Raw genomic sequence first — 19,127 nt, forward strand, 5'->3', positions numbered from 1 at the left:
TATTAATATAATGTGCTTTAATTCAGAGATTTCCACAACCTGAAGTGCTTCTGTTCAACCAAATAGCACGCCTCACCTGAACACCTAAAAGCATAACTGGATTGATTGCTAGCAGTAAAAAAGGGCATGTTCTTCCTGCCAAGGTGTGATTAGGAAAGTTTGTATTCTGTTAGAAATAAGTAGTGCAATATAAATCTTATGCCACTTAAAGGAGACAATGTCTTTCATGACAATTATTCTTCAAGGTCAAGAGCAAATTAACAAGTTTTTCTGTAATTCCACTAGATAGAAGCACTGGTAACAAAATCTTTAGAGCAGAGCTTGCAAATTCAGGAAATGCAATGCACTTTTCTTTTGGTCAGTAACTTTGAAATTGCAATCAGTAAATTCACTCCATGTAGCAGTGCCCTTAAACAGACAAACTGTCTTGAAGGAAGCAATATTACTTCAGTGTCATGTGACTATAAGCTCTTCAGGTTGGACTTCAAAGACAAAGGCTAGGTTCTCAGTTACTATAAATCAACATAGATATTTTGACTTTAAGGTGATACCAATTAATGTGTATTTTTGCAAGAGTCCTTTGCCTCCTTGCTCAATACTGACTTTAATAATCATTTATTTAAACTCTACTGGTTTAAATTACCCAGGCAAATGGATAACAGGGAGTCGGTTCTTTCCCACTTCAGTGCTAGTCTTCTTAGTGAAGGTCTTGAGGCACAAATTAATTTCATTGTAAACTTGTTTTCTTGCAGGAACTGGCGCTCAAAAATCCTTATGAGTATTACACTGTTATGCTGCAATTATGTCATTTCAGTCTTGGGCTAGTCTGCAGCTGGCTCCGGCTTGCTATATTACATTGCTTTAACAGAGCATTCTTAACCTCTCTAATGTTTTTCTCTTTCTCATGCTGAAGGAATTGGCATACCACCACATTCCTCAAAACTCCAACTTTTTCCACAGCAAGCAATTTATCTGAGTATATATTTGAAGTTCTTCTTAAGATTGAAATCAACATAATGAGAAGAAAAGTGTAGGAGTTTAATAAAGATTTATTAAACAAGAACTTTTGATTACCTCATGATCTTTCATTTCACTTCTTTCAGTGTCCCAGAGTAGCTCAGCTTCATGACAACACACAGAGAACTTATTAGGTCAAAGAAAAAGAAGCGTGAAAGCTACTGACAAATGCCTAGATCAAAAATAACTCAGGATTTCAACATTTTTCTTTGTAGTCAGTGTAAACAGGGAGTAAAAGAATTCTTCTGTATATTTTTTAAGAAGTCTGAACTATTTCAACATTGCTAGGAACCCATTCAACTCAGAGGGAGACCCAAGTAAGTAACATCGAAATTTTCATCTTGAAAAAGAAGGAATATATTAAACTTTTAACAAGGGATCAAACTGAGAAAAAAATGTGCAATATTGAGCCTGCAGTTTTTTAGTAGATCCTCAGGAAGGTCCCACTAAGTCACAGGGAAAATTAAGATGAGGTAAACATGGCTTCACCAAAGAAAAGTCATCACTGACAAACTTGGTGGCCTATTATGTTGGAGTTACAGCATGAGTGGATGAAGGCAGAGGAAACGGTGTCATTTATCTGGACTTGTGCAAAGTGTTTGACAAAGTCCCGCATGACACTCTGCTCATCAAACTGGAGAAAAATGGATTTGATGGATGGACCACACTGGATCATAAATTGGCTGGATGAGCAGAGTCAGTGAGTTGCAGTCAATGGCTCAAGGTCCAAGTGGAGATCAGTGATGAGTGGCATTCCTCAGTGACTGGTACTGGACTGGTGCTATTTAAAATCTTCATAGGTGACTGGGTTGGTGGGATCAAGTGCACCCTCAGCAAGTTTACAGCTGAGTTGCGCAGTTGACATGCTATAGGGAAGGGATGCTACCTAAAGGGACATGAACAAACTTGGGAGGAGGGCCCATGCCAACCTCGTGAAGTTCAACAAGGCCAAGTACAAGGTCCTGCAAACGGATAAGGGAAATCTCAAGAACAAATACAGGATGGGCAGAGAATGGCTTGAGAGCAGTCCTGAGGAGAAGGATTTGTGGATGTCAGTTGATGAAAGACTCAGCATGAGCTGGCAGTGTATGCTCGCAGCCCAGAAGGTCAATCACTTCCTGTCTTGCATAAAGAGAATTGTATATCAAGTGCTGCCTCTCTGCTCTTGTGAGACTTCACCTAAAGTACTGTGTTTAGTTCTGAGGCCTTCCAGAACCTGAAGGGTACCTACAGAAAAGCTGGAGAAGGACTTTTTATAAGAACATGTAGCAATAAAACAAGGGAAAATTGCTTTCAACTGGAAGATTTAGACTAGATATGAGGAAGAACTTTTTTACCGTGAAGTTGGGGATGCCCCCACTGTGGGGGTACACAGGGCAAGGCTGGATGAGGCTTTGAGTAACCTGGTCTAGAGGGATGTTTACCTGCCTGTAGGAGGGCAGTTGGAACTAGATAATCTTAAAGGTCCTCTGTAACCCAAAATATTCAGTGATTCTATGATTCTACAATTCCTACCCCACAAAACGGAAACTGAGATGAAGCACTCATTTCAGGCAAATTTTCCTTCTTCTTTGATAGTGTATTAATTTATGAACAAACTAACAAAGAGAGCTCTCTGTCTGCAAGCCTTGTGAACACAAACAGGTTAGTGAGATGTATCATGCAGTAAGCAGATGGCAAAAGCAAACACAGAGTAACACTCACAAAAAGGGGCTGCAAAAAGGCAATAAATAGAGAGATGGCACTGTTCTAGGTGCAAACAATTTGAAGCGAATGGTGATGGGGTATGTTCAAGGTGTGAGCCATGAAAATGCTGAACAAACAAAAGTGAAAGAATGTATTAGCTTTCAGTTGTTAGGACTTAACTAGAGGAAGCAATCTAAAAACAACACACTGAAAAGAGAAGTAAAGACAGAATGAGTAACAACATGCCTTTTAGGTAATCTGAAAAGAAAAAAATATAGTTCGATGTATATACTTTATGCATAAATCTTCTCCCATACTCAACACATATCATCTACAGTTTTAAAACTAATTTCAACGTTAGGTGAGAAACAAAATAAGCATTTTTTTGCTCTGGCCTGATGATAGATGATCTAATGGCATGAGGAGATGAGTCAATATTGTTGTTGTACAACAAAAATCAAATTGTGCCCAAATAACAGGTTATTTGTTTGGTCACGTTCAAGGAAATTGAAAACTTTCTTGTTTAAAACAGCAAAAATGTGAAAGAAAAAACATGCTTTTCACTTAACACCAAATATTAAAAAATATGCGTGTGTGGGAACTGCTGAATCACGGCCTGAACCTCTGATTGACCACCTGAGGTGAGCAATGAGTCAGCCCCAGGAGCACAGGTGAAGGCAATTCTCCTATAGGGAGGGCCGGGAGCTACCAGAAGGGGTGGAGCATGGCTCCACCTCTCCTAGATCCCATTTAAGAGCTGACAAGCACAGGGGAAATATCTCTTTTTGGAGTCTTTGTACTGAGCCATGGACAAGTGTAAATCTTCCACCTGGTTTTTTTTTTTTTTGTTTTAGCATGGTAACCTGTTTAAATTTCCTGTATATTTCTTAATTTTAACAGCTGTATATTCATGGTTATGTGATGTGTTTAAAAAAAAAAAAAAATCTGACAAAAAGCTCTGTCTATTGCAAGTCTCATGTTGCTGGGATAGTCATATTCTGATGCTTTCATGAAATGAGAGCAGCAGGTGTGTGACTATGATCATATCTTATTCATAGCAAACAAAGAGTGATAGAAGTCAGGAGCTGAAGAGCAGGAAAAACAGGGATGAGGAGGTGGAGGATTCGAATAGCAGTGAGTAAATAGGATATGGAAAAAGATGGAGCAAAGAGTTAGGTAATATGTAGTAATAAGGGGGGGTAGGGGGGGGATAAAAAGCATAAACTAGAAACATAAACCATAAAACAGAGAATGTATTCCCTGCTGTAGGAAAAACTCTTCTTTTGAAATCGTTGTTCATTAAACCAAGCTCTCAGGATACCACCTCTCCTTTTAAAAATAATCAAATTACTGTATTAGTATTTACACGTGCATGAAGCAAATGCACAACTTTGACAGTTGCAGTCCTTGTGTTGCCACTTCTGTCTCTTGGGCAGACAGGATATGTGTTTTTTCCATCCAGCCACCTACTAAGAAAGCAGCCGTCAGGACCTTAGTGGCATTTCAACACTGCTTTCACCCGAACGTTGAGAAAATGTAGAGCAGATCCTAACGAGAAATTTACTTCTTTATACAACAACATAGGGCATAGCATTGCTTTTCTGTATGTGTGAGGGCATTCAGAAGCTCTGCGATCCTGAGAAACCAAAGATCTCCCACAATACATTTAAGACCTCCCAAGAACTTCCAGAAAAAATCATCACTTACCCCAAACATTAACTTCATTCCTTAAATGCAACCCTTAATTCCCTAGCATATGTTTACATTACCCTGCTGAGCTGCTGCTTCTTTCCTGTTGTAACTTTCTGCGGTAGGCAGTGATACTGTGATCTTGGTCCTATGTGGCCTGGGTTTTTACTCATCACAGAAGAGAAAATTTTCCTTTTTGTTTCAAGCACAACCAGAGGTTTTTATCCTTTAAGAGTTTTTCACTTGTGAAATAGAATAATCTTTAATGCAGGCAAACAGGGCCCTAGAATTTGAGGAAGTTAATGCTTATGGAAAGTCTGAAGAATTTGATCTTTCTTTCCTTCTGAACTTTCCATTCCTGATAGAGTGAAAGTATTTGGCTGGGCATCTACATTTTGCAGGGGTATAATTAAGATAGTTAAATTGACTGATTCATTCCACCTTACATGGAATGTACCGTGTAAGGTACAATGAATCAGTCACCAATGTTTGTGAAAATCCAGTGAGGGGAACTTTGTCAACTATGAACATTTGACAGATACCTTATGGTTCACCTGCAAATTATACCATTATTATTAATTACTCACCAGTTTTACAGGCACTACAGGGTGTCTGCACGCTGATCCCAACTGGAGGGACTGTTACCTGTATGAGCATTATGCATCATATGGCATTAGGAGCTTCCTAAGCTCTGCAGTCTTTTTTTTTTTTTTTTAAACAATCTTTTTCAGAAAAGTCAGTTTCAAACTGCATGACTCTCCATAGTTGAAACCAAAACCATCTGGAACCCCGAATGCAATGATACTGCTCAAGATGATCTTCGTGAGTATTGTCTTTCTCCTTACTTCTGGGTTTCTAACTTCCCTAAGAGAACAGTTTGGTTTGGCATGGTAAGGATATTTTCAAACTGTTGAATGAGAATGGGTATGATAAATGAGAAAGCATGTGTTTCTAGAGAGCTTGATGCCTTCTAAAAGCATTAGGTTCTTCCTGTCCTGAAGGAAACGAAGGTTATTCTTCATCCTGAATGTTCTACTAAATGCATACACTTTATTTTCTCTGCTTTTCTGCCTTATTTCCTTAGTTCCTCACCTCTGAACTCCATAAACAAAAATGGCTTTCTTTACGTAGTCCTTTCCTACAGACAGCCAAGAAGCCAACAGAGAAACTGACAGCCTGCTACTGTTAATGGGAACAATATGGGTCACTGCAGGCATATGACATTCAAGATTAGAAGTTTCATAGTTGTACACAAAATCACTGTGCTCTAGAGCCATGGGTCAGCAAAAATACTTTTTGTATCCCTTTATTCCTCACTCAGTTTTTCTCTTTCCCATAACCCTTTCGCTCAGTTCAGAACAACTTGGAGAATCACTGCCATTAGCACTGCTGAGCAGCTAAGTAAGTGAGAACATTACTCTTCTAAAAGAAAGAAATCTGCAGTAGTTTTTTTTCATAGCAGAATGGATACCAGAAGATTCTTCAGCTTTTTTTTTCCTAAGATAACTCTATAAGTGATTTAAAGAATTCTTATTTTTGCTGAAGTTGATTGTTATCTATAATATAAAGTAAGCCTAAAGCAATACATTCTTTGCAATTAATGAAAACGTGAACAGAACGAGCCTGTAGGTAAACATATTTGCCTATGGCTTTGAATGCAAGACTTTACATCTGCCAAGCTCACCTCCACAATCTTTAACAGCAAAAAGTAATTAGAGCTTTGATGTAAATGCTTTGAATTAATCATATCTTTAGATATGCTTAGTAAGCTTCCAGATACATGTGACTACATGCCATCCCTTCCAAAAAAATAAATAAAGAAGCAAATATGTATTTCTAAACATTCATACTCTATGATTTTGGTAAACAAAAGCTTGTCTTATAAGTTTGCTTAAAAATCACTGCAATCATGTGTCACTCACTGCTAATAGAATGCTTGCCACCACTTGGGAAATGAACTGCAGAAGTGAGGAAAAATAACTTTTTAGTTGAAAATGTGTTGTTAAATGCCTTTTCATGAGAGCAAGAGAAAGAACTTTGTTACTGTGAAGGTGACAGAGCACTGGAACAAGCTGGTAGAGAGGTTGTGGAATCTCCTTCTCTGGAAATATTCAAGATCCTCTTGGATGCTTGGATACTGTAGGGAACTGTGTTAGCAGGAGGTGGGACTTGATGATCTCCAGAGGTCCCTTCCAGCCCATGATTCTATGTTACTCATCAAGAGTGTAGCAGAAGATATGCATGTCAAATGCTAAAATTGCATTCACTAATTAGACCATACAAATGAGACTGGAAATCAAACTTGCTGTTATAAAACTGGTGTTCAAAAAATGATACTGGTGTTCACAGAATGGCAGATAATACCTTTGAGCAGTATCACTGCTACTGCTTACGGAAGTTATTTTAGTTGCAAAAGATTGTTACTACATTTGATTTTGTGTTGAGTGTAGTAAAATTTCTCTATGGAACTACAATATAATCAATTAAATATGTCTGGATGTCATAAAGTATAGTAACAAATCTCCTTTACAGAACATTACCAAAGTATGATCACTGAAATTCATTCCATCATGAACTAATATTAATTGTATAATATATTTATGGAATTTTTGCACCTACTTCAGGAGAAATACATAAGAACTATTTCTCAGTGTTAAAAATATGATGGTACTTCCAAACAACAATGCTTGGTGATCTAGATGCTTTCCAGAGCAGTAAAATTCGCAGTTTCTGTTGTAAGCTGTTTTTTGTAATCCAAGAAATGAAAAGGAAAAAAAAGAGGAGAAAAAAAAAAAAAAAAGGAAAACAGAACAAGAAAAAAATAGGGAAAAAGACAGCATTTATCAGTTATTGTACCTTGAATTCTGGAAGCATCCCTGTAGCAGAAATGCTAAGTCATGGCCTGAAACATTGATTGAGCACCTGGTGGGAATGCAGTGCCAGCCCAGAGGAGTTCAGGGGTGCATGCAATGTTCCTGAGTAACTGGAAGGAGTGCAGCCAGGATCTAGCCCTTCCCAGACCTCATTTAAGTGTTGGTAGTGGAGGCAAGGCCCCCTTGCTGATGATCCCTGCCTACTTTAGGTTTTCTGAAGGGAAGCAGATTCATTCCTTTACTTCTGTGCCTATGGCTCTTGCATTTGAAGAAGTCCTCACCTGCTGTAGCCTAGAAGCATGCTACTCTGTCATTGCTGTATTTTCCATTATCACAATCCCCTAAGTTGTTCTTGTATGATATACTTTTTCTCCCAGGTTATTCATTTAGTTCTCTGATATTAGGACAGTAGGCCTAAGCAAGGGGTTGGGATTTAACCTTGTGAATTACGCTGGTTAAATAGAAAAGAGGAAAAAGAGAAATGATAAAATATTTAATTCTAGAGATATGGCCTTATGTTTGTTCTTCTAGATTTTTAGCCTACATGTAGGGGGAAAAATACTAATTTTCTGACTGAGATCAATGAAAATTGCATTGTACGAAGTATAGATGGCCAAATAAAAACGAGCCTGAAGGCTCTACTATTGCATGAGGGATTCACAAGAGTTTTTATGGAGAATTAAGCTGCTATTTGAAGAGGAAGCTAAACCTTTCTGGTTTTCACAAAACTTTTCCTGCACTATACCAATCACGTTGACAAATACGGTTCCTTCAGAAGTAAAGCTTTAAGGAATTTTGAAAAGGCCACCAAGTGTCCTTTAACTCCAGGGTCTTCTGCTGTAGTGTAAAAGAAATGAAAAAAAAAAAAGTCGTGTCAGTTTTATTCTGAGGAGAGAATTTGTAGTAGGAGAAAGAGCTCCAATTTTAGTGTAATGAACTAACACAATGGGAAAGCATACTACAAACAAAATTGGGGAAGTTATTGATATCTTATCATGCAATCTGTGTGACACAATCGGCACCAGTTTGTGTGATGTGAATATAATTTAAAAATACTCCTGCACATTTTCTATTTCTACATATTGTTATAAAAAAGAGAGGCTGTTGGTAGCGAAGAGATCCTGAAGAACTTTACTTTTGATAATCTCAGTGTTTGTGTATAGAAATGTATGCAGAGAAATATTCTTTGTGACATACTTCCAACAAAAAAAAAGGGAAAATGTTTTACAGAGATCTTGCTACATATTTCCAGATTAATTCTGAGGTTTAAAAGTACATGGAAGTGCTAATTTTGTCTCGGGTAGAATATGAGTATTTAAGTGAACAGGTAAATACCAGACTTGAATTATGATCATTACGAAGGTGCTTTCAGACTTTCATTCTGGCATGAAGTTTGTGCTCTGTCATTAAAGCCTATGTCATAAGCAAGAAGCTGGGACATCAAATGAAAGAAAATACTGTGTCTCTAAATTTCCAGATCTTATGCTTATGTATATACCATTTTCATTTAAATGAATAACAAAAATATCTGCAAAATACTCATATACTGTAATGAAAATTCCCACTGAATTTAATACGTAATTCTTTAGGTGAAAGTAAGAATATATGTATATATTTATTCATAATGCTAACCGAAAAAAGGACTAACAATAAACATCTTTTATAATGAAGATAGACTTCATAATGACACCATCCTTTTCTAAAACTTTTATTTTCTGTCTACTGATAAATGCTGAGTAAATACCACAGGGTTAAAAAATGACTTTCATTTGCATGAAAAGAATACATAGAGCAAATTGTATTTTTAAAAGATGTAGTTAACTAAGGTCAAAAGGTCAAAAGAGGTCAATAATCCCGCATCATTAGTCTTTCCAGTAAAACATTGGCAAGGACCCCTTCCTCTCCCTGTTTTGGGAAGTTTTTTATTTCAGTGTAGCTCATTAAACATCTCAAATTGAAGATCCCACAGGGAATGCAATATTTCTCTCTTTATCGAATCCTTCATCTAAAAATGATAAAATAAGGATCATTCAGAGGAGCTCCGTACTTCACTCCAAGGGAGTAAACCTGGCCTTAGAAAAGCAGACATTCAACCTATGAAAGGTAATAATTTATTGTTTGAATACTTCCTCAAAATGGTGGACATCCAGACACATGTCTGCTCTGTCAGATAATCCTCTATGTTGATCCTCCTATTTATAGCAACTGATAAACCTCTTCATCCTGAAACAACTGATAAACCTCTTCAACCCAAACATTCAAAGTTTTTTGAAACAAAGGCTTGGTTTGAATTAATTGGCACTTTAAGGTGAAAAAAATATTGGAAAGCATGGATTTTTATGTAAAACACATTCTCCTGCCAGAGGCTTGCTGAGGTATAGGAGAAAGAAAATGAAAAATCAGAATATGACAGATAGGTAGGTGTTTTCTGAGGCCTTTTTACAGTGCTACTTTACCTTTGTGACCTGAATGTTTGCGTACAGATGGAGAAACTGAAATGGAGCTGAGCCAAGCATAAAGCTTTATTGTTCTTACTAATAATAAGGCTTTCTATCTAATTTACTGTATTACAAAGATCCAAAACCTAAAGTCTGCTGTAGTTAAAATATAGATTCTCTGTTTACAAATGTTCCTATACTCATTAGAGTTGACATAGCTGTTAAAGGATGTGACATTACGGACCAGTTACTTTACTAAAACAATGAAGAATTATATTTTCTTTCTGAAAGCGAAAATGTTGTGCTATCACCTATGGCGGCCAGTTCCCAATGCTATTGGGAGTGACATAATATTGAAGTTCCTGAGCATTAATGAGCTTTGGTCAGGTTTCCTCCAACTACTTACATATATCCACTTTTCTCTTACATGAGCAATGCCATTTATTCACCTGCTCTGAATTTTCTCTTCTTACTTTACTCTTTTATTTTATCTGGCCTTTGGGCATACTGCCGTTATTGAAGGACACAAACATCAGTAGTGTAATTTTGCTTATAATTAGGGCTCTTTCCTTATGAAAGAAGGGTGCATATTTCTAACTAGCGTCCTACATTGTAGCTGTTCTTGTTTTTAGTGGGCAAGTTCAGAATCAGGAACCCATTTACTGGGTTACCTCAATCCTGAGCAGAGGCAACTTCAGAGATTGGATGCTAATTTTCAAGGGCTGTAATGATTTCACTGAGGGAGAAATTCAGTATACAATTGTGATTAGACTGTAGTAACCTGTTCTTCTTAGTGTACAGAATGCTGAATGTTGTAGTGTTGAGATTACGTAGCATTGAGATTCTGCAACTTAATACTCAAGACAGGATGACGCAAATGTACGTGTTGCTTATGGAGGCGCAACTGTCTTGTCAAGGTTGGTCAGAATTAAAAGTCATGTCCTGAATACTCAGCAGCTACACCATACTTAAATTCCAGATGTAATCTAGTAGATTAAGAACCAATCTAACAGTTTAAAGCCATTTGTCACCCAAAGTGCAGTATGATAACTGAGAAGAGACAAATTTTTCAAAACTTTCCTACTTTTCCAGTTCTCATATTGAACTTTGTTTTGTAGACTTCATTAATTTGTTACAAAAAAGTCTTTTTTTTTCCCCTTATCTTTACATAGCAGGGAAATTACATTTTCTTAATTGGTGCTACAAGCAAGGAATAAAAAGATCCTCTAAGCTCTTATTCAGTGAAAAACCCTTTGTGTTGGAATGCTCAGAAATATTTATAAACATAAGAATTATGACCATGCATATAGTCTCTTAAGTAAAATCAAGATGCTGATGAATGATGGAAGGGTAGACAGATTAGCCAAAGAAACATAATATTGATGTCAGATTGAATACATTTATAGTTTATACATCAATAATATGTATTTCTTTCAAGGTCATTATCTCTTACTGATTTTAAAGACTACCCATATTTTTCTCTTAGGTTAGTATTCTTGTCATTCATTCACTTGACTGCTTTTTGGATAAGGGACTGTAGCCACTCCTTTTTTGAAATGGTTGTGTTTACCCTTTATTCTGATGCCTTCAAGGAAATTTTGTCCAGTGACAGTATTTTGGCCGTAATTGTAATTTATTACTTAAAACATGAAATTTATGGAAAAGTATTTTTAAGTATCAATATTTACCATATTACTGGTAATGGTCTGCAGCAATATGAAATAAAATTCACTGGTAAATACTTCAATGCCTAAATGCTAACACATACACAATTCATCTACCTTGGCACATCTAAAACAGTAATTACCTAATGCCATTCACACAGTGTGGGGTTAATTGAAAGAGGTCTTGACCTTTGTGACCTATCAGTTTTGCCTAGTCAGCTTGACCCAGGTCAGAGATTCTGCCTGATAGCTTTTGCTTATCATAAAAGTTTCTTGTACCTACAAATAGTTCTTATATATTTCTCTGAATCTACAAGTATGTATGTACATCATAAGGGTGTGTATATGTATGCACAATAGTAACTAAACAATAAATACCTTTTTCTTTTATTTTTCTTTCTCAACTAAAACAAGAAGAATGTAAATTGCAAAGTGAAGATGATATTTCTTTTCAGTTTCTATCCTAGTCATGATCCCAAAGCTAATTTCCTAGTTGAGACAGTGGAAATTTATTGTTGCTTATGTTATCACAGAAGACTTTGGAAAGAGATTTTATCAGATACATAAGGCTTTCAAATAGTAATATATACTAAAATAAATAATCTTTAATGTAAAAATATAATTAGTTAGAGCACTTAGCAACAGATGCACTTAAGAGAGCACAATAGTTGAGATGCTGATTGAATTTTATACCATGTTAAAAATGTAGCATTTCATGACATCTCCAACACTTATTAAAACATATTTGAGTCCAAAAGTTGTATACCTGAAAAGAAGGAAATGTCAGAATTAAAGTTACTTCTGGAGACTGAACTCAGTCATTTCTTCCCGAATTTCATTCTGTGCCTTTAATTCATGATCACAGAAATCGCTGTCTGCTTGTCAGTTTCAGAGCTCAGAGCCACAGGAGAGGTACAAGTGGGGTCAACTACTTGAAGGCAGTGTGCAAAGGCAACAGAGCCAGGCTCTTTTCACTGTTGCCCACTGACAGCATAAGAGGCAATTGATCCGAACTGGAACACAGTGGGTTACCTCTGAATATAAAGAAACATTTATTGTGCAGGTAACCAAACATTGTGAAGTCTTCCTCTTTGGAGATATTCAAAAACTGCCTGGACATGGTTTTGGGAATCTGTTTGACCATTCCTGAATTTTAGCAGACGAGCACACATTTTCAAAAGAGAAGATGAATTTGATGATAGATTATTCTGATTTCAAAACAAAAGAACAGGTCCAGTAAATTAATTTGGCAAAGAACACATTTATACTTAACCCACATTACTTTATGCATCACATGCACCATACATAATATTGTTTACTTTGATATTTCTCAGATGCACTAATCTTTTCATCCTGTGAGATCAAATCTGAACTTCTATTGATTTTATGTTAAGGAAATCCACGGATCCCTACACAATAATTTCTGTACCCTGCCCCTGGTAGGTCAGTTGTGTTTTCTGTCTATTGCATCAGTATAAAACTAAATTTTTCTGGTTAGTTCACCTACAAAATCTGGTTCATACGTGTTTATTTAGATCCCTTTTGATATATTACGCTCTGTGAAGTTTTTCTGAAGATTTTCCTTATGTCAAACTAAGTCAAAGAACTTCAAGGGCAGATTTTTCTCCCATCAAAATGCTGAAGGAAGGCCCTGCTGCCAATCTTGTTGCTGGAGAGTACATCCTTTTATGTACTTTGTGAATAGGAAAGAGAAGAAGGGACTTTTGTTGTTAATGCTAGTGTGTTGTGACTTTCCAACATCACCTGTGGAGACAAAGTATCTTCCAGTTCCACCATGGGCTGAGATTTTAATAAACTGAAGGGATTAAAGACCAAAGAACACTAGATAGTCCACACATAGGTAAACTATTGCTGAAGTATCAACAAATTCTTTCAAATTATTTAATTGATACACTCTTCACTGCTCTTTCTTCTATGCTTATGACAATGCCCACCAGTTCATTTTGTTAATATTCTGGGAATTAATTCTAGGAAATAAAAGTTTTAGAAGAAGATAAAATGAGTAGAAACTTATTAGAGACTTTCAGGGAAAGAATCCTACCAGTGACGTTAATTTATGAAAAGAATTGTTATAGAATTGATTCTATCAAATTTTCTGAAATTGTGCATTGAATCCCATGAGTGGCCTCAGGAAAATAGACTGTGCTTCTGAGACAACCTGTTGTTATTTTCTAAGAGTTATTCTTGGGCTGAGTAAACTTTATTTTATAACTGCACATGATATTGAATTTGTAGAAATGGGATTGTATTTTGTTTGTGAAATCTGCTTGGTATCTCCTGCTGCTCTGAGAATTTGCTGCAGAAAACTATTCATCTGTCTTCCACTTTTCTTATCTCTACCACTTTCACTTTTCACCACAGATCTCTTTTTCTTACTCCTATGCTTAATCTCCCTAGTATTTTTTAACTATGATCCATTAGATATTAAAGTTATCTTAAATTGTCAAGTAAAATGTCATATGAATATCAAAATATGATGCTTGCTGAGGTAGGTTTATACTCCCTTGCTAGTCAATGAGATGCATATGTGTCAGTGTTTGAGTATTTTCTGAACACGTAGTAACTATTATTTCTGGCACGTGTGTGGCTGATTGTTTCCAGAATGAACAAAACATAAGGCAGCATAATTATGCCTGGTAGATGCAGGCCACACTCTCAACAGTGGTCTTGTTTTTATAAATTAGCTAAATGGTTTCCAGAGAATGATGTACTGAACTGTTTGGGACACATTTCTTTTAAGAAAATGATGAAAGGCTTTGCAAGTAGTTCCAAATGGTCCATATTTGCTTTGTTTAATAGTCAGGGATATTAGTCACCTGGAATGTATCTATAAAAGATTGAGGCTGCTTCAGAATAGTCTAATTTAATCTTTACTTTGATTCTTACCGCTATACTTATTCCTAGCACAACTTTACCACATTAATGAAAAGCTAATATAAAATTAAGAATAGAATTATTTTTGTTTTTGTCTTAAATCTGTATAGAGTGTTGCTTTGTTTTATTTACATTTGCATTTTTGAAATGCAGTGTTATTTAAGCAGTTTTATTAGTGGACCTAACTTCTTATTACAGAGAATACTTTCAGTAAAATGGCAGTTTTCAGACTTGATCATAGCAAAAAGTAAAGTCATTGAAAAAAATGTTAATTTCTGTGTGCAGCTAGGAGCTGCTGGAATAAAGTAGTTCACAGAAGACAAATGATTACACAAAAATAATTTCTACAAATTAATAAAAGAAATAGGAACTCACAGTGTGTCTTACAAATATTACAAACTTAGGGTCCCAAGTTGTTCTAGGGCAACATATCAAATAAAAATCATAAGCTCTGCTTTAATTTTTGTGTTCCCTGGAAATTATTTATTCATAAGTTACCTTAAGAATAAATATCTTGTCCTAAAGGACACTGGTTTTCATTGTCCTTGCAATACTATCTGATCAGATGATACTGAAGCCTACTGGTATTTCTGATGATAGCCTCTGTTGGAATCTGAAGAGGAAAATGAAGACAGATTTCTTTGAACAACAAGGATCAATTTGTGTTTTTCCAGAGAAGATTTTTATAAAGGCATACTAATTTTATTTCTCACTAAATGCTCTTGAAAGAGAAAAAATACATATTTTTACTTTATCAGATACGACTATCTTTTTCTCATCCCATTTTCTCCCAGCAATATAACCAATAGCATTTCTTAAATAACAGTAAGTATTTTTGAAAGTAAGGAGTTGCTAAAGGTGCCTGCTAAAGCATTCCAACTTGCATAGAAAGAGAAGCGAAGGTGTTATGGCAAAAATTTTGAATGGACCTCAGACTCTGAAGACACACACTTCTGACTCCTGCAACAAGTCAATCAGCTTGTCTTAAACTTACAAGCTTTTCTGCTCATGAAGTTTGCTTGATAATGCTGTGCTATCTGAAGTTCTAGAGATCCAGTGTGAGCCTCAAGTTTGGGGCAAAAGTGGAGCAACATGTAGCCATACTTAGTCACAAGATTTGTGAAAATCTTAGTTGATATGACTTTGTACCCATATGAAATGGTATGACTTTTTTGTTTCTTTGGAAATGAAAGATAATCTGAAAATTGAGGTTTTCTTTTTAATCTGTTCAGATGGAATAAGACAATGATAAAAATTCTTTCTCAGTGCTTAGTCTGTAGCTTCTGATGACACTAGTATTTTTACTATTCCTCAGGAAAGGTTTTCATATGATTCTCTAGGTCTGCGGTGAATGTACTGTAATGAATCTCCTGTGAATTGTAATGAATCTCTTCTTAATTCAGAAGCTACTTTAAACAAGCTTAATTCCATTTTAATTCCTTATTCCATACATTAAGCAAGTGTAATTCTATTTCTTTATTATCTATTTCTATTTAGAGATCTGCTTTACATGCTAGCAGAAAAACAACAAAATCGGAAGCAAAAACATGCTGATCTTCAGTATGACTCACTTGCATTTTCCTCACAAACAGATTAATAAATATTAATGTCTATTGCCCTGATAAAAAAAACATATGAGAAGAACTCATACCCTCTGAGAGGCCTGCTGATTGCTAAATATTTCTTGCACATCTAACTTAAAAAGTGACACAATTCAAAATTCTGTTCTGGATGAATACAAGAGAAAGGCAAAAGTTCATAAAAACTACAAGGAAAAAAAAAAAAGCAACGATAAAGTATAAGAGAACCAGGAGAAGGACTGAGATGGTGTCTCCAGGAATTCGTAGTCTTTGAAACTGCTTTCAAGACTTAATTGCCAAATCTTTCAGAGCTGCATTTTGAACCTGTTTGGAGTTTGTTTTGTTTTTCTTTTTCCCAAAAGAAAAGGTCCAGTTATTTCCCAAGATCACAAATGAACTAGCTTTTATTCAAAGTTGTATTTTAAAGTACAAAAGCTCAGCATAAAGCATATCTAGCATTTTGCTTTACCAGAAGTGGATTATTTTTGTTGCCCTTGCCACTAAATCATCTTCATAAAATAAGCCTTTTTTTTTTTTTTTTTTTTTTGCAGGTTGTTAATGCAATAACTTTTCATTAAGATTTGCCCTTCAGAACTCTCAAATAATAATGCCAAAGACTAACTTAATCTCTAAACAGTGCCAGCAGCTTTCAGAACAATTCAATGTGCTAATTGCTTCATACACTTTCCACAATGTAGTCCTTCAATTCTGAATGATTTTTACAGAAAACCGCTATCGTTGGAGTCTGCAGCAAATATTTATCTTGTCTTAATGTGGTATGCCTTTGAAAGAACTTAAGAAATTGCAAGCTGAGAAAAGTAAATTGTTGAAGTAAAGCCTACAAAAGGTTTTTTTTTTTTTTTTTTTGTCATGTCAGTAACAGTTCCTTAAAAAAGTCTTTACCTGTAAATGTCCTCTTTTAATCTGTACATTTTCTAAAGGAGAAAAAAAATATAATGGAATGGTGAAGGCTGGAAGGTACTCCTGAAGTTCATCTACAATAAATTTGCTCAAGCAAGGGCATGCAGCCCAGGACCATGTAGAAGCAGCATCTGAATTTGTCCAAAGAAGGGATTCTGCAACCTCTCTTAGCACTGCTCAAATGCTTCATTCACCACAATGAGTCAAGTGATGTTTTGATGAGTCTTTTGAGTCTTGATGTTCAGAAGGACCCTCCAGTGTCCCACTTTGTGCTTATTATTCCTTGACACTGGTAACCACTTAAAAGAGTCTGTCTTTTTTGTACCCTCCATTCAGGTGCTTATAGATATTTATATGATCCCCAAAAGCTTCTTCGCCAGGTTGAATGGTGCCTACACCCTCAGCTTCTCCTCACAGGAGAGGTGCCTCATTACCTTGATCACCATGGTGCCTCGAAGCTGGTCTTGTTCAGTAGATCCTCGTCTGTTTTACTGGGAGGCCTAGAAGTAGGTACAGCACTCCAGATGTAGCCTTGCCAATATTGAGCAGGGAGGACGGATCACCTTTCTTGACCTTGACCTTTCTTGGCCATATGTCTAATGCAAGCAAGAAAACCACTATCCTTTTTAGCATCAAGGATACATAGCTGTCTCCTGTTCAATTGGATCTTTACCTGAACTCCCAAGTCCTTTCATCCGTAGAGCTTCTTTCCAGGTGGGTAAGTCCCAGCATATACTGGTGCCTGGGATTTTTCCTTCCTGAGTGCAGGGCTTTGCACTACTTATTGAAGTAATGAGATTCTTGTCAGCCCACCTGTCCAGGCTGTTATAGTCTTTCTGGAGGTCTGTGTGGCCCTCTGGCAAATCAGCTTTTCCAAAGTTCATGTCACTGGTGTTTGTACTGAATGTGTAATATGCCCCATCATTTAGATTATTGATGAAGATGTTAAGCGAAACTGAATCTAGTACTGACCTCTGGGGTACTTTGCTGTCCAACCAGTTTTCTATCTCCCTGTCTACTCATTCATCCTGTATTTCATCAGCTAGTCTATACGGATCTTGTGGGGGATAATGCCAAAGATCTTACTGAAGTCTATGTAGACATTATCCATTTCTCTCACTTTGTGCATCAGGCTGGTGATTTAATTACAGAAGATTGCCAGGTTGGTCAGGCATAACTTTGCTTTGGTGAACTCATGCTAATTATTTCTAATGGTTTTTTCTTCTTTGTGTGCAGGGAATGGTTTCTAGAATTATCTGCTCTATTATCTTCAAGGGGAAATAGGTGAAGCTGACATGCTCGTGTCTTTTTTCCTCCACTTCCTGAAAACATGGTTGACATTTGCTTTCCTTTCATTTTCAGACTTGAGCTATCAAAACTGAAGAAAAATTTTGAGAATGGCATTGAAATCACATACGCGGCTACCTCATCACTTTCTCAGTAGATAAATTCATCAAGGCCCATCCCCTTATGAATATCTGTCGGTTCTGTCCACTTATTCCACTTTTAAAACAAGCTAAAAGTATTGCTTTTAAAATCAAGTGAAAAGAAAGCAGTGCTTTAGTTGTCGTGTGGGATGTGGGAAAGGTTTCTTTCTTGATGAGTGAAGATGAAATAGCTGGTATGAAACTTACATATATTCCAAGAAGTGTTTTGGACAGCCAGCGTAGTTATTCTACGTTGTTTTTTGTTTGTTTGTTTGTTTGTTTTGTTATTTTTTTTTTCAAGGAAAGAATTAGTCGTCTGAGTGCTTTAGAGAAGTTATTTACTCCCTTATTCCTTATTTAGAAAGTTCTTGTCTCTGGCCATGTTTAGAGTCCTAGAAGCCTATTTTTTGCCAAACTTTTAACATTCTTAGTAATGAAAGCCACTTTAGATCTTTTCCTGTGTCTTATGCAAACCTCTAACTAACCTAGGAATAGACTCTGGTTTCCCATTTCCCTGAGGCTCACTCTGAAGTAGTTGAAGGGGCAATTTGTCACAGAGATAAATCCATCTTACCTGTTACGCATCATGTAGGCAGCACATTTATTCACAGAGACAGAGAAGGCATGACTGTTAACACTGCTGAATCAGTGCTTTCTAAACTGAGATTATAGAATCAGTGCTTTCTAAACTGAGATTATAGAATCATAGAATTCTGTGCAGCAGATAGCAGCAGAGGGGCAGTCTGACAAAATGATGTCTGACATGAAAATGTGGATAAAGCAAAGGTATGGAATTGAATTTCTCCATGCTGAAAAAAATGGTACCTGTTCATATTCATTGATGCTTTTTGAATGTTTATGGAGACAAACGAGTGATGTCAGTAGAATAAGGCGGTGGATGGTATGTTTAAGCTGTAGTGACAGAGATGTGAAAGAC

The 19,127-nt window shown here is 36.3% G+C and overlaps 1 long non-coding RNA gene across 1 annotated transcript; it reads left to right on the plus strand.

Annotated features, from left to right (window-relative positions):
• The first annotated feature begins 3,488 nt into the window (after positions 1 to 3,488).
• LOC128071685 (uncharacterized) lies at positions 3,489 to 18,870 on the plus strand. The gene is made up of 3 exons (XR_008201982.1): positions 3,489 to 3,519; positions 5,124 to 5,214; positions 18,126 to 18,870. It is a non-coding gene; the product is annotated as an uncharacterized LOC128071685 (long non-coding RNA).
• Positions 18,871 to 19,127: the final 257 nt, after the last annotated feature.

The sequence above is a fragment of the Tympanuchus pallidicinctus genome, unplaced genomic scaffold, assembly GCF_026119805.1.
Source record: "Tympanuchus pallidicinctus isolate F22 unplaced genomic scaffold, pur_lepc_1.0 scaffold6, whole genome shotgun sequence".
Lineage (NCBI taxonomy): Eukaryota > Metazoa > Chordata > Aves > Galliformes > Phasianidae > Tympanuchus > Tympanuchus pallidicinctus.